Genomic DNA, 14,647 nt, shown 5'->3' with positions numbered 1-14,647 from the left:
AAATTGTTTTCACTATATACCCACCACCACCCTCCTGACCCCCTCACCACCACCCCCCTAAAAAAAAGCCCCAAAGAAAATGGTAGCGATGAGGAAAATGATTAATTTCCTATGCGAGAACAATCAAATTAAGAAAGAAAACAGAAAAAAAAAAAAAAAGAAGAAGAACACCTCTTTGCGGCAGGCCTTTCCCAATGTTCATTGTTCATCTACATTATACATTAACCAGACCTCAAAGCAGGGAGATGAAATTAACCTTTGAGAGAAAGTGGGCCTCTTTCTTCAGACACTGGCACTGTAGTTCTATGATTAATATATTCTTTTTCATCTCATACAAGGGATTGCATTCATCGAAGACTTGTCTATACGTGCATAATTGGAGAAAAAATCTTTGATTAACTATGTACACAATGCTAACCTGTCAATATGATACATAATTTCTTTGTCTCAAAAATGCACAAATGTGCTGTATAATACCTAATCAGCACAGCAGTGCTCAGAGCGCCTGAGACTCTGTTTCCCAGGTTGCAGTCTTCAGTTTGGCTCAAATGAAATTCTCTTTTCTCTCATCTTGAATGTTAGTTGAATTTTTTTTGTCAACAGTAGCTATATGGAGACAATGGATAAATTAATTAGCTTGATTGGGTGATCATTTCATGAGGTATATGTTTCAAAAGATCAAGTTGTACACTTTAAACATATTCAATGTTTATATGTCAGTCATACCTCAGCAAAGCTGTTAAAAAAAAGACTACAGTAAGTCTCCTATATACGAACCTTAGGTTGCAGACTTTCAGAGATGCAAATGTGCTTTTGTATGCCTAATCACAGAAGTTAGCCCGTGTGTCTGGCATACACTATCACAGGCATGCATTCTCTACAAGTGGTTGTGCTTTTGTGTACCTTACTGTACACTACTATATAAAGTCCAGTAGTACAGTATCTTTATCTGAAGCCCAGGATGTCTGGAAGCAAGGGAAGAAGCAGTGGTGATGTAACTGGTGCTGCTAAGAAGCACCAAGTGGCAACGATGGAAACAAAGTAAAAATAATTGAGAGAGAGGAGTGAGGCGAAAAGATGGTAGACATTGTTCTTTCTTATACCATGAATTGTTCAACCATGGGCATGATTCTAAAGAACAAAAAATTATTATTATTATTATTATATATAATATTAAAATTTATTATTCACGATGCATAAGTGAAACTTTGTGCCCTTTGAGGTTAAGAATATTCTTTCGAGTCTTTCCTTTTCTGAGTATCTGCACCTGGTGGTACAGTGGTTGGGAATCCACCTGCCAATGCAGAGGCCATGGGTTTGATCCCTGATATGCGAGGAGTCTACAGGCTGAGGGGCAGCTAAGCCCTTGCACCACAACTACTGAGCCCACGCTCTAGAGCCCGTGAGCCAGAGCTACTGAAACCCGTGCACCTAGAGCTGTGCTTTGCAACAAGAGAAGCCACTCTACTGCAGTAAGAAGTCTGGGCACCACAGTGAAGAGCAGCCCCTGCTCGCTGCAACTAGGGAAAGCCTGCACACACCAGTGAAAACCCAGCACGACCAACACTAACTTTTTAAGAATATAAAGAACAAGGACAAGATCAAGGAACATGTGAAGTCTGCTGTGCTGATGACATCGACAATAATACCAAAGAAGTGTGGAAAAGTGATGGGGAACTGGAGAAACTTCTCAGTGTGTGGACGTGGAATCACAGCATCAGCGTCCCATTCAGCTTAATGCTGAGTCAAGAGAAAGCTAAAAGCCTTTATGAAGACTTAAAAAAGAAACGCAGTTAAGAATCAGAGGGCGAGTCTTTTAATGCCAGTCAAGGCTGGTTTCATTGGTTCAAGATCAGAGCCAAGTTTCACGATGTAAAAGTAAGTGGAGAAGCAGCAAGTGCAGATGGGGTAGCTGCCTGGGAATTTCCTGCAACCCTTGAAATTATTGATGAAGTCAGGTTTTTAATATGGATGAGATAGGACTGTACTGGAAGCGGATGCCAGACTGAAGTTACATCAGTAAGGAGGAAAAATTGATTGATGCCAGGCTATAAAGCAGCAAGTGAAAGCGAAAGTCACTCAATCTGTCTGATCCTTTGCGACCCCATGGACTATGGTCCATGGGATTAGGCTAATCCTGTTGTTTGGTGACAATACTTTCAGTAATATGAAGCTGAAACTTCCCTTAGTTTATCGTTCACAGAACCCAAGAACCCTTAGAAACACAGCCAGGGGCTCTCTTCCTGCTGTGTAGAAGGACAACCCCAAACCTGAGTTACACAGGCCATTGTCTAGGACTGGGTTTCCCACCACTTTATCCCAGAGGTAGAGAAATATTGCTTGGAGAAGGACATCCCATTCAATGTTCTTTTGCTGCTTGACAGTACTCCAGGCTACCCCGCATTCATGGATGACTTTCATCCCAATGTCAAAGTAATGCCTCTGCCACTGACTACTACATCGCTCATCCAACCTATGGACCAGGGAGTTATAGTGGCTTTCAAGAAGATTTCTTTATGGGACTTCCCTGCTGGTCCAGTGGCTAAGGCTCCATACTCCCAATGCAGGGAGCCCATGTTTAATCCTGGTCAGGGAACGAGATCCCACACACCTCAACTGAAGAGTTTGCATGCAACAACTCAAAGGGCCCACATGCCACAGTGAAAACTGAAGATCCCAAGTGCTGCAACTAAGACCTGGTACAGTCAAATAAATATATAAAAGTAATAAATAAATATTTAAAAGGGAATATTATTTATGCCACACTTTTTGTCAGGCATAAAGGCCAGTGACAAACCAGGAGCAACCTTGAGACAATTTCAGGACTCTAAGATCTACAAGGCCATAAAAAACATTGACTTTGCTGGGTGTAATGTCCCAGCCATCACCACGAATGGCATTTGAAAGAACCTTTGCCTGCAGTTTGTTCGTGACTTTCGTGGATTTGAGAAGGTGGATGAGGAGTCCCAGGAGTTCTTCAGCACCTGAGTGACCCTCAGCAAGAAGCTGGAGCTGGATCTTCAAGAGGACAATTCACTGAACTCCTTGCTGTGCACAACAGGAGCTTACTAACAAAGACCTGATGGAATTAGAGGCGCAGAGAAAGGATGAAGAGAGATAAGAGGAAGAAGTAACTGAAGAACCCAAGAGATTCATGACGCAGGAAATGGCAAGGAGGTTTTCTTTATTTGAGGAGGCACTGTTAGTTTTTGAGGCATAGGACCCAAATGTAGAATGGCCCAGGAAGTTTGTAGCAGCTGTTCAGAAGGCAGTCCAGTTTTACCATGTTATCTAAGATAAGGAAAAAAGAGCTAATACCCAGACATTCCACTTGAGCTAAAAGATGATGCTAAAATCCTAAAAGATGATGCTGTGAAAGTGCCGTACTCAATATGCCAGCAAATTTGGAAAACTCAGCAGTGGCCACAGGATTCGAAAAGGTCAGTTTTTATTCCAATCCCAAAGAAAGGCAATGCCAAAGAATGTTCAAACTATTGCACAATTGCACTCATCTCACACGTTAGCAAAGTAATGCTCAATATTCTTCAAGCCAGGCTTCAACAGTACATGAACCATGAATTTCCAGATGTTCAACCTGGATTTAGAAAAGGCAGAGGAACTAGAGATCAAATTGCCAACATCTGTTGGATCATTGAAAAAGCAAGAGAGTTCCAGAAAAACATCTCAGTTCAGTTCAGTTCAGTCGCTCAGTCACGTCTCACTCTTTGCAACCCCATGAACTGCAGTACGCCAGGCCTCCCTGTCCATCACCAACTCCTGGAGTTTACCCAAACTCATGTCCATTGAGTCGGTGATGCCATCTACTGTCTCATCCTCTGTCTTCCCCTTCTCCTCCTGCCTTCAATCTTTCCCAACATCAGGGTCTTTTCAAATGAGTCAGCTCTTTGCATCAGGTAGCCAAAATGTTGGAGCTGGAGCTTCAGCTTCAGTGTCAGTCCTCCCAATCAATATTCAGTACTGATTTCCTTTATGATTGACTGGTTTACTTGCTATCCAGGGGACTCTCAAGAGTCTTCTCCAACACCACAGTTCAAAAGCATCAATTTTTCTGCACTCAGCTTTCTTTACAGTCCAACTCTCACATCCATACATGACTACTGGAAAAACCATAGGCTTGACTAGATGGACCTTTGTTGACAAAGTGATGTCTCTGCTTTTTAATATGCTGTCTAGATTGGTTATAACTTTCCATCCAAGGAGTAAGTGTCTTTTAATTTCATGGCTGCAGTCACCATCTGCAGTGATTTTGGAGCCCCAAAACATCTACTTCTGCTTTATTGACTATAGCAAAGCCTTTGATTGTGTGGATCACAACAAACTGTGGAAAATTTCTCAAGAGATGGGAAAACCAGACCACCTGACCTGCCTCTTGAGAAATCTGCATGCAGGTCAAGAAGCAGCAGTTAGAACTGGACATGGAACAACAGACTGGTTCCAAATCTGGAAAGGAGTACGTCAAGGCTGTATATTGTCACCCTGCTTATTTAGCTTATATGCAGAGTATATAATGAAAAATGATGGGCTGGATGAAGCACAAGCTGGAATCAAGATTGCCGGGAGAAATATCAATAATCTCAGATATACAGATGACACCACCCTTGTGGCAGAAAGTGAAGAACAACTAAAGAGTCTCTTGACGAAAGTGAAAGAGGAGAGTGAAAAAGTTGGCTTAAAGCTCAACATTCCGGAAACTAAGATCATGGCATCTAGTCCCATCGCTTCATGGCAAATAGATGGGGAAACAGTGGAAACAATGACAGACTATATTTTCTTGGGCTCCACGATCACTGCAGATGGTGACTGCAGCCATGAAATTAAAAGACACTTGCTCCTTGGAAGAACAGTTATAACCAACCTAGATAGCATATTAAAAAGCAGAGACATTACTTTGCCAACAAAGGTCCATCTAGTCAAGGCTATGGTTTTTCTAGTAGTCAAGTATGGATGTGAGAGTTGGACTATAAAGAAAGCTGAGCGCTGAAGAATTGATGCTATTGAATTATGGTGTTGGAGAGGACTCTTGAGAGTCCCTTGGACTGCAAGGACATCCAACCAGTCCATCCTAAAGGAGATCAGTCCTGGGTGTTCATTGGAAGGACTGATGCTGAAGTTGAAACTCCAATACTTTGGCCGCCTGATGAGAACTGACTGATTGGAAAAGACCCTGATGCTGAAAAGACTGAAGGCAGGAGGAGAAGGGGACGACAGAATGAGATGGCTGGAGGGCATCACTGACTCAATGGACATGAGTTGAATAAACTCCGGGAGTTGGTGATGGACAGGGAGGCCTGGCGTGCTGCAGTCCATGGGATCCAAAGAGTGGGACATAACTGAGCGACTGAACTGAACTGAACCAAATCCAGACATCACTGGATTGTTTTTGTTTGTTTGTTTTAAAGAGAGGAGATAAAGTTGAATTCAGCAAGGAACCAGAAACTGTGCCATCTGCATCAAGCAAGAGTGACATTGCAGTGCCCTCCGTCTCCTACTGATGAACAGCCTTCAGGTCTGTCACCTCCCACCTCCTCTCCGTCCTCCAGTGAGTAATTCTTATTGCCTGTTCACTTGATGCCAGCCCCTGTATGCCAGCTGTTGTTCTACCATACTTTTCAAGGTATTGTTCTGTAAGATTAAAAATGTTTTATTTTTTGTGTTTGTTTTATGTATTATTTGTGTCTAAAGTATTATAAGCCTATTACAGTACAGTACTGAATAGCCTATTGTATTAGTTGGGTACCTAGGCTAACTTTGTTGGACTTAGGAAGGTACCCTCACGATGGAACCCTTTGTATGTAGTGAAGAAGTGAAGTGTAAGTCGCTCAGTGGTATCCGGGTCTCTGCGACCCCATGGACTGGGGCTCGCCAGGCTCCTCTGTCCATGGGATTCTCCAGGCAAGAATACTGGATCGGGTTGCCATTTCCTTCTCCAGGAGATCTTTCCGACTCAGGGATCGAACCCAGGTCTCCTGCATTGCAGGCAGACGCTTTGCTGTCTGAGCCACCAGGGAAGTTCTCTCTTTTATGTAGGGGACTTAAGTGTATTCTTGGGTCTTTCTGTATAGTTCAGTCAGTAAAGCATCTGCCCGCAATACGGGATACTTGAATTCAGTTTCTGGGTTAGGAAGTTCCCCTGGAGAAGGAAGTGGCAACCCACTCCAGTTTTCTCGCCTGGAGAGTCCCATGAACAGAGGAGCCTGGCGGGCTTCAGTTCAAGGGATCCCTAGAGTAGGACACGACTTCGTGCTGTCTTCCTTTAACTGTATCTTTAACCCCTCATTGTTGTATTTCACTCTCCTACCGCTAGGTGTCGCCCTCCTAGCAAATTGTACTTAGAGCGCTGCTTCCTTGCACTTTTTTGGAATAAAGGTAAAGGGCTGAACAAATCTGATGCTTTCCTGTCTCATGAGGAGAGGCAGAAAGAAGGGGAGGGAAAGACTGAAGTAACCTTGTGTTCTGGCAGAACCATCTATTAATACAGAGAAGAGTTATCATTGAGGGGTCTGACTCTCATTGGAATCAGCAGATTAAATGTGAAAGGAACCCTGTCAAAACCTAATTTCCACCACGTGAAAATGAATGTGGCCAAGAATAGATATGGAGCAGGATTAACTGCAGAATAGCCCCTGGAGAGAGGGCAAGCTGGCACACATCTTGCAAGGAGCTGCTCTATACCCACACTTGAGCCCGGTCAGTGGAAGGCCTTTGCAGGTAATTGAGAGAAACAGACCATATGTGTCTTTTTGGATGGTCTTCTACCTAAACACGCTTCTCAGGTTGCTGCTGCTGCTGCTGCTAAGTCGCTTCAGTCGTGTCCGACTCTGCGCGACCCCAGAGACGGCAGCCCACCAGGCTTCCCTGTCCCTGGGATTCTCCAGGCAAGAATACTGGAGTGGGTTGCCATTTCCTTCTCCAATGCATGAAAGTGAAAAGTGAAAGTGAAGTCGCTCAGTTGTGTCTGACTCCAGCCTACCAGGCTCCTCCATCCATGGGACCTTCCCGGCAAGAGTACTGGAGTGGGTTGCCATTGCCTTCTCAGGTTGCACTAGTGGTTTAAAAAAAAAAAAAAAATCCACCTGCCAATGCAGGGGATATGAGAGATGCAGGTTTGATCCCTGGGTCAGGAAGATCCCCTGGAGGAGGAAATGGCAACCCACTCCAGTATTCTTGCCTGGAGAATCCCATGGACAGAGGAGCCTGGTGGGCTACAGTCCATGGGGTCACAAAGAGTTGGACAGGACTGAACACGCGTGCTCACAGGAGAGCTGCAGCCCCTGCTACCAAGCCACAGTTAATCCCAGGTCAGCTGGCTGGATCACTGAGGTCCTGGACATCTCTCTGCATGTGGACTTGGAGGGCACTTAGGATGTACTTGGTGATAACAGAACAAGCTCAAGATGGAAAGAAACTGCATTCAACCAGTCAGAATGCCACTGCAAGAGAAACCATCTCCTGGCGTTTTCCAACCCAGCCAGCATCCTTCAGCATTCCCACAGCCACCCCTAAGCTCTAGCAAGTTCCTCAAGGACACCTGGCTGGAGCAGGATCCACACCACCACTGTCAGAGAGGAAAGGACGCCTTCTGGAGCCGCTGCTTGTCAGTGCAGCAGCTCAGTCCAGGCTTTGGGCGTGTGGCTTAGCCTCCCCGAGGCTCCTGTGCTGTAGCGTTTGGTTTCCTGTAAAGTGTGGTACTGCATCTGTCTTCACAGCGCTGTAGTGAGGGTGCGCTGATGCAGTGCGAGAAGTGTCTGGTGCAGAATCTGGCCTCTAGTATAAATGCTTAATCCGTGATGTCTAGTGTGAAGGGGCTCTTTGGACAAGTCGCTTCTTGTCCTACCCTTGCACCTCTTCAGTGGTTAGAATAACTTTTCTAAACCCCTTTCTTAGCCATAATGGAACTGCTGAAATCTGCATGGATAAGAACTGATTCTATCAAGTCAGGCCAGGTATATGGTTTCCACTCTGTGCTAGACAGCACTCCCCATCCCTGGAACTCAGAGTTTAGTGGGACATGCACACACACACTCACACACACATGAAGACAAACTTATTTAAGAGGTGTAGCTGCTGGGGAGTTTCATAGGAGGGTCTCAAAGAAAGATCAAGAGTACCGGATGAATAAGGGGCGTGTGTGAGACAGAGGGAACAGGAGGTGCAAGTGTGCACACCTGAAGCACAGCTAAAGGAGGCTGAGAGTTGAGAGTCTGGGGGATATTGGGAGAAGGGACCCTCAGGTTAGTCTGGAGGGCAGACACTGAAAGGCTTTGTTTACCCCTCTGGAGAGTTTGATCTTTTGAAAGCTTTTAAGCAAATTGATCTCAAGAAGACTGACTCTTAGACAAAAGAGAGGTTGGGAGGGTTGGAGTCTGGAGGCAGGGAGGCTGGCTGCAGGATTTTTGCAGTGAGCCAGCAGGGAGGAGGAAGCCTGAAATGGAGGGAGGTGCAGCTGAGTGGTTTTTCTGACTCAGCATCCTTGGGCTTGGACGCCAGTTGGCTGAGGATGAAGGGGAGGAAAGAGGAAGGTTGACTCTGAGCTCCCAGCTTAGGGGACCACACAGGTGCTTCTGAGGGAGACGAGAGGTCCTAGTGGAGGCAAGTGACCCAAGATTGCTTGTGGACAAGTCCTACTTCTTCCACCCCTTGCTTCCTTCCTTCTCTCTGCATGTCCTTAGACTAACGCTCCGCCTACCTACCCACTTACCACTCCTCTATGCCTCACATTTACTCCCCAGGAGGGGACTTGATGGGCTCAGTGAGTCACAGTGAAACTAGGGTAAGATTTTTGGAGGAGTCCACCCCATAGACCCTGGCCAGCCCAGGGTTTGGCTGCGCTTGAGTCAGGTATTTACCCTGGTCCAGCCAGCTGTAGCTGGTCTTGGGGGTCAGGGGTCAGAGCCACAGGGCACACGGCATGGCCAGCCATGGGTAAAGAACTCCTAGGAATGGCTGTGAATGTGACAGGCCCCCCAATACAACACAGTGTTGCACAATATAATCTGTACATTATATATTTGTTAAAATAGGTGCCTGTTACTTTTTTAATTGAAAGAGAGGGAGAGTCAAAAATAATTTCATACAGAAAGAAAAATATTTTCTAAGAAGGATAATATTCTGGTGTATCCCAGCTGATTATATGTGAGCAGAGGTTAAGTCATCCACACTGGCTGCCAATCAAGGAGCAAAGGGCAAGACCTGAGTGAATGGACTTAATGAACTTGGTCTTTGGAAAGAGATAGAGAGATATATATATATAGAGAGAGAGAGAGAGACAGAGATAGAAAGAGAGGAGCCCTAGGTAGGGTGAAACGAGGGCTGGAGCATAAATTTACTTCTGTGTTCCTCTTTTGCCTGAGGCAGCCCTGAAGGCTTGAATCCCGGGGAAAATGTGGTTTCATTGTCCCTAACAGAGGCCGTATCAACTCGATTTGCTATTAAAAACAAAACAATAAAAAAGCTTTCTATGGAGACTTACACCTCATATCTCCCCTGACCACAAAGGATCCTTTTGCTTGAAAGGATCAACCTCTGTTATTTTTCATTCTTATCACTGTCTAAACATGACTTTCCATGGCAGCAATCAATGAATGTGTGTGTCTTTGTTCTTTTTATTCCTGCGCATTTTCCCTGTGTTGACACTATCGTATATTTATTGTTTTAATGGCTCTATATTCTTTCAGATGAATGTATAACAGTACCCCAAAGGTTAGGCATTTGGATTGTTTACAGGGTTGTTTTTTTTTTTTTTTGCTATTATGAAACATATACCTTGAAATAATTACAAATTTGACTTTTCTTTTTTTTCGCCAGTAGTAACAACTATCTTTATTCTTTTCAAGACCAATTTTATATTATGTTTTTTCTTCCTATTTACAAAACATGTTCATTGTAGATGTTTTAGTAAAAACAATAAGCTACTTGGGGTGTTTATGACCTACAAGGAATGTAATCACAGGCTCCCCTTTTATTTTTCTAGTTAAAGGAGGCCTTGCTGACAGCAGTTGGTCCTCCCTGCCCCTCAGTTGCCTAGTCATCCCAGGGGTCCAGAAGACTCCGTTCATATTCCACATGCAAGCTGGAAAAGACGCTGGAGCATCTAGACAGCCTTCCAGATCCTGGGTGACCCGCTGGCCTTGTTCTCTTACCAGCCACAGTGCCCTTCTGGAAGACTGGTATGCCTCTTACGCACTAGATTGCCACATAGGCAACAGTGATGATTACAGTTGGATTTCTAAGACTAATATAGTTTTATTTTTTCTTAAGCTTATGCTCATACACTTAACCATTGCTTCCAAAAGAGGGTGCTAAGTCTGGAAGAGACCCCCGCCCCAGCCACAACCTCAAAACAAACAAACAACAAATCTCTAGTGGTTTACCTTCTGGGCTGAACCCCGTCGCTAGTGGGGAAAGACATGGGTGGGAGCACTCCACTTGGAAAGTGTCCATAGGGACAAGAGGAATTTCCCCAAATCCCATAATGATATCAGGTAATCAGGGTGATCACTTGTGCCTTCATCATCTTAAGCCTGGGAGGGTGGGTCTGGCTCCATCCTGTCCTGAGGCAGCTAAGGAGAAGGTGTCCTTGACAAGGTGTGCCCGGGGTGGCTTCTCCACTTTGGACTCTGGAATGGGGCCCTCACGCCAGCGCCTGAAGGGAAGGCTAATTCTCAGCTGAGGCATGACCAGCTGTGAGGCCCTCATGACCTAGAGGCCAAGTTTCTTTGCACTAGAAATTCATCTCCTGCAGTTAACATGTACCTAGCTATTTCTGCCAGGACCAAGCCAGTGCCAGGGCTTAGTTTGGCACTTTCTTCTCAGTGACCTGGAAGGACTTTCCCCCTGCCCCCAGACCCGCCCTGTCCCTGGGGCATGACTGCTCCTTGCCTGCAGGACAAGGTAGGCCCCTCTTCCTCTAGACTGTGGTTGTTCTAAGAGGAGCCTACTCATTAGTTTTTAACTTCTGTTTATTACTTATTCACTTATTTTTCTGCTCCCAGTCTTAGTGGTGGCATCCGGATGTGGCGTGTGGCATCTACTTCCCTGAATAGGGATCAGACCTGGGCCCCTGCAGTGGGAGGAGGGCTGAGTCTTTAGCCACTGTGCCACCAGGGAAGTCCCAAGCCTACACAATCTGCTTGTGAAACCAACCAGACAGAGAAAGACAGCTACTGTATACTTAACACACATTATAAATGAACTGTATTTCAATTAAACAAAACAAAACTTTGGGCCTAAACAGGGCTGTTCCCAGCTGTGAGCTCATAGTGCCTGTGACTGGCTCATGTTTGTGGTCCCGTGGGGCTTCGGTTTCAGAAAGAGGAAAACAAACACCATATATATTAAGGCATATATGTGGAATCTAGAAAAGTACTGCAGACAAATCTATTCGCAGGGCAGGAATAGAGATGCAGAGGCAGAGAAGGGACGTGGGGACCCAGTGGGTTAAGCAGTTGATTTCTAATGTTGTGTTAATTTCTGCTGTACAGCTGCATGGCTCAATTACACACATATATACATTCTTTTTTATATTTTTTTCCCATTATGGTTTATCCCAGGAGGCTGGATACAGTTCCCTGTGCTATCCAGTGGGACTTCTGTGTTCCTCCATTCTAAATGTGATAGCTTCCATGTACCAGCCCTTCACCCTGAGCCCATCCCTCGCCTTCTCCTCCCCTCTTGGCAACCACAAGTCGGCTCTCTGTGTCTATGAGCCTGTTTCTGTTTTGTAGATAGGTTCATTCATGCCATGTTTTAGTTTCCACATATAAGTGATACCGTGCGGGTTTTGCCTCTCTCTTTCTGACTTACTTCCCTGAGTGTGATCATCTCCAGTTGCATCCATGTTGCTGCAAATGGCATCATTCTTCTTTATGGCTGAGGAGTATTCCATTGTATATACGTACCACACCTCCTTTATCCATCCACCTGTCAATGGACATTTAGGTCATTTCCGTGTCTCGGGTGTCATAAATTGGACGGCTGTGAACTTAAGAGGCGCATGTGTTTTTTGAATTACAGTTTTGTTCGGATATATGCCCAGGAATGGGATTGCTGGATCAGATGGTAATTTTATATTTAGCTCTCTGAGGAATCGCCATACTGTTTTCCATTGTGGCTGCACAGGGCCGAAAGTTTTGAAGGCAAGGGCTATGCCTCGCTCTCTGCCTGTTCCCACAGGTCCCATATCCCCAGGCAAGGGCCCCACTGCTCTGTTTATACTGATGGGTATTGTACTATCCTAGGAATGCTGAGAAAGGACAGATGAGCGAGAAAGAGGGAGAACTAGGAGCTTATTCCTCTTGATCCTCCCTCTGGGTCCTGCATGCCCTGACCTGGGAGCTTCCTGCTATCTGGCATTCTCTGAGTTTTAGATATCCTTTGTTAGGTACATTGATTCCTCAGACCTACTGGGAAATACTTTGTATCTTTATAATGCCCATTCATCTGCCTCTCCTCTCCTCCTTCACAATCTGTGTTTTAGGAAATATAGGCTTATTTGTGTTCAGTTGCTCAGTCCTGTCAGACTCTTTGCCACCCCATGGACTGCAGCATACCAGGCTTCCCTGTCCTTCACTACCTCCCTGAGTTTGCTCAAACTCATGTCCACTGAGTCGATGATGCCATTCAACTATCTCATCCTCTGTCGTCCCCTTTTCCTCCTGCACTCAATCTTTCCCGGCATCAGGATCTTTTCTTACTACTAATGTTTTGAGAGAACCGAGTATCATTTTAAAAGCACCCTACTATGTTCCATGTTTTGTGGCAAAATGAAGGTTTAAAATAAAACAAAGATTCTCTTTTATACAACACTATGTATAAGGCAAGAAGAATACTTCATTTGGGAATTTTAGCTTTAAGCCACAGAAAGTGACTCAGGTTTATTTTTAGCAGTAAGGGACATTCTGAAAAAGGGTACTTGGTGGTTGATAGATTTAGCAGGTGGGCTGGAGAGTCAGGCTTGGAGATGGAACAGCCAGGGGCACCTGCTGAAGTGGCCACTGTGATGGAACCTGTGATGGCCACTGGGAGGAAGGCTGCTGGAGGGTGCGTCTGGAACATGAGCACCATCTGTATGGATGCTGCCTCGTGCCTGTTTGTTCACCTCACTAGCTTCTAGTGGAAAGCTGAGACTGGGACCCTCTGATGGGCAGAGACCAGGGCATTGCCTGGCCTTCTAGGGAGTCTGGGGAAGTGAGTCTCTGGCATTTCCTTCCTTTGCCATGTAAGGCAAACTTTTGCCTCAATAAAAGGTTCTGAAAAGCAAATGCTTAGATGCTGGGCAGCCAAGCAGAAAAACTAATTTCCTTACAAAATTTCTCAGAAAGTTGGGACAGCAGACAATCGTACTACTAGTAGTAGTGGTGAACAAAATCTATCAACTTAGGTCCAGGTTTGATCAGCATTGTTTTTCTTGCTTAAGAGAATCCTAGCCTGAGAGAAACTGTCATGACCGCCGTCGAGGAATTCATAGCAGCGTCTTGGAATTGTCTTTTCCTTCGGTGAGTGTGTTGAACTCCAGAGCCCCACTGTGGCCTACTGAGGACTGACGAGGGGTTTGGCATTTCCCAGACAGACAGGAGTGTGTTGAGTACACCTTCCCAGGGCAGGGCTTGTAAACCACACTGGCAAATTCTCCTTGTGAGATTTCCTTGCAGCATGAAAAGTGGTTCTTTGTCCTTCCTCTTGTGTAAACTCCCTTTAGAGTCTCTGTAATCAAAGTGCATAAAGGGAGAATAGAAGCTGTTCAACAGTGTGTATTTCGCCAGGTTTCTAGGTGGGTTGTCTTGCCAGAAGGATTTCCAGCTGGGACTTCCCCAGAACAGGCAGTTCCAGCCAAAGCTGACACTGGATCCACCTTCCCAAACCTTTCCATTAAAATGCTCCTGAGGGCTGAAAGCCAGAGAACAAATAATCCAAAAGGGAAGGAGAGTGTAGCCAGAGGAAAGGCTAAAATTTCTTTGAATTTAAGTTTGCACCACTAGACTTAAATCATGCAGGTTTTGATAGCTCACTAGAGTATAAACTAAAAAGCTCTCCCCATGTGTAAACAGGTGCTAGCCTGAGCAGGAAAAATTTGTTGTTCTTGGAAACTATTGCATGCCTTTCAGTCCAGGCATGCTCATGGGAGAGCTGGGGTCTGCCTGGGGGCCTGGTCTCCGTGTCACCTCCCAACCAAGAGAGAGATGATGACAAGAACTGGTCTAGACTGGCACAGTGCAACGTGAGTGAATTCTTTTCTCTTTTTTAATTGTGGTAAAATATACACAACATAAAAATGACTATTTTAATCATTTTTTAAAGTGTGGCATTAAGTAGCTTCACATTACTGTGCAACCATCCCCGTCATCCAGAACAACTTCATCGTCTCCAAGTGAAACTCTTGTGCCCAGTACATCTTAACTCCTCAGCCCCCTCCCCCAGCCCCTGGTAACCTGATTCCACCTACTTTCTGTCTCTAGGAACCTGACCATTCTAGGTACCTGATATGTGGACAATATTTGTCCCCTTGGACTGATTCTTGGTGGCACCAGAAATTGAATGGGCTGGATTCTGTGAAATGCACTGTTAATTACTGACTGCTATTGGCCAGCGGTGATCAGATCTTGTGGGCAGGAATGGATGTTTTCTTCTG

At 45.2% G+C, this 14,647-nt stretch overlaps 1 long non-coding RNA gene across 1 annotated transcript in view; it reads left to right on the top strand.

Moving 5' to 3' along the window:
- The window catches only part of LOC138430895 (uncharacterized), a 50,044-nt gene that overhangs the window by 12,508 nt on the left and 22,889 nt on the right, over positions 1-14,647 (top strand). The window contains exons 3-4 of the long non-coding RNA XR_011253443.1: positions 5,421-5,527; positions 9,992-10,187. This is a non-coding gene — a long non-coding RNA (uncharacterized lncRNA). The remainder of the gene's footprint in view (positions 1-5,420; positions 5,528-9,991; positions 10,188-14,647) is intronic.

This window comes from Ovis canadensis, chromosome 26 (assembly GCF_042477335.2).
Source record: "Ovis canadensis isolate MfBH-ARS-UI-01 breed Bighorn chromosome 26, ARS-UI_OviCan_v2, whole genome shotgun sequence".
Taxonomy (NCBI): Eukaryota; Metazoa; Chordata; class Mammalia; order Artiodactyla; family Bovidae; genus Ovis; species Ovis canadensis.
Note: the sequence above shows the minus strand (reverse complement) of the source record. Positions and strands in the feature narration are given on the sequence as shown.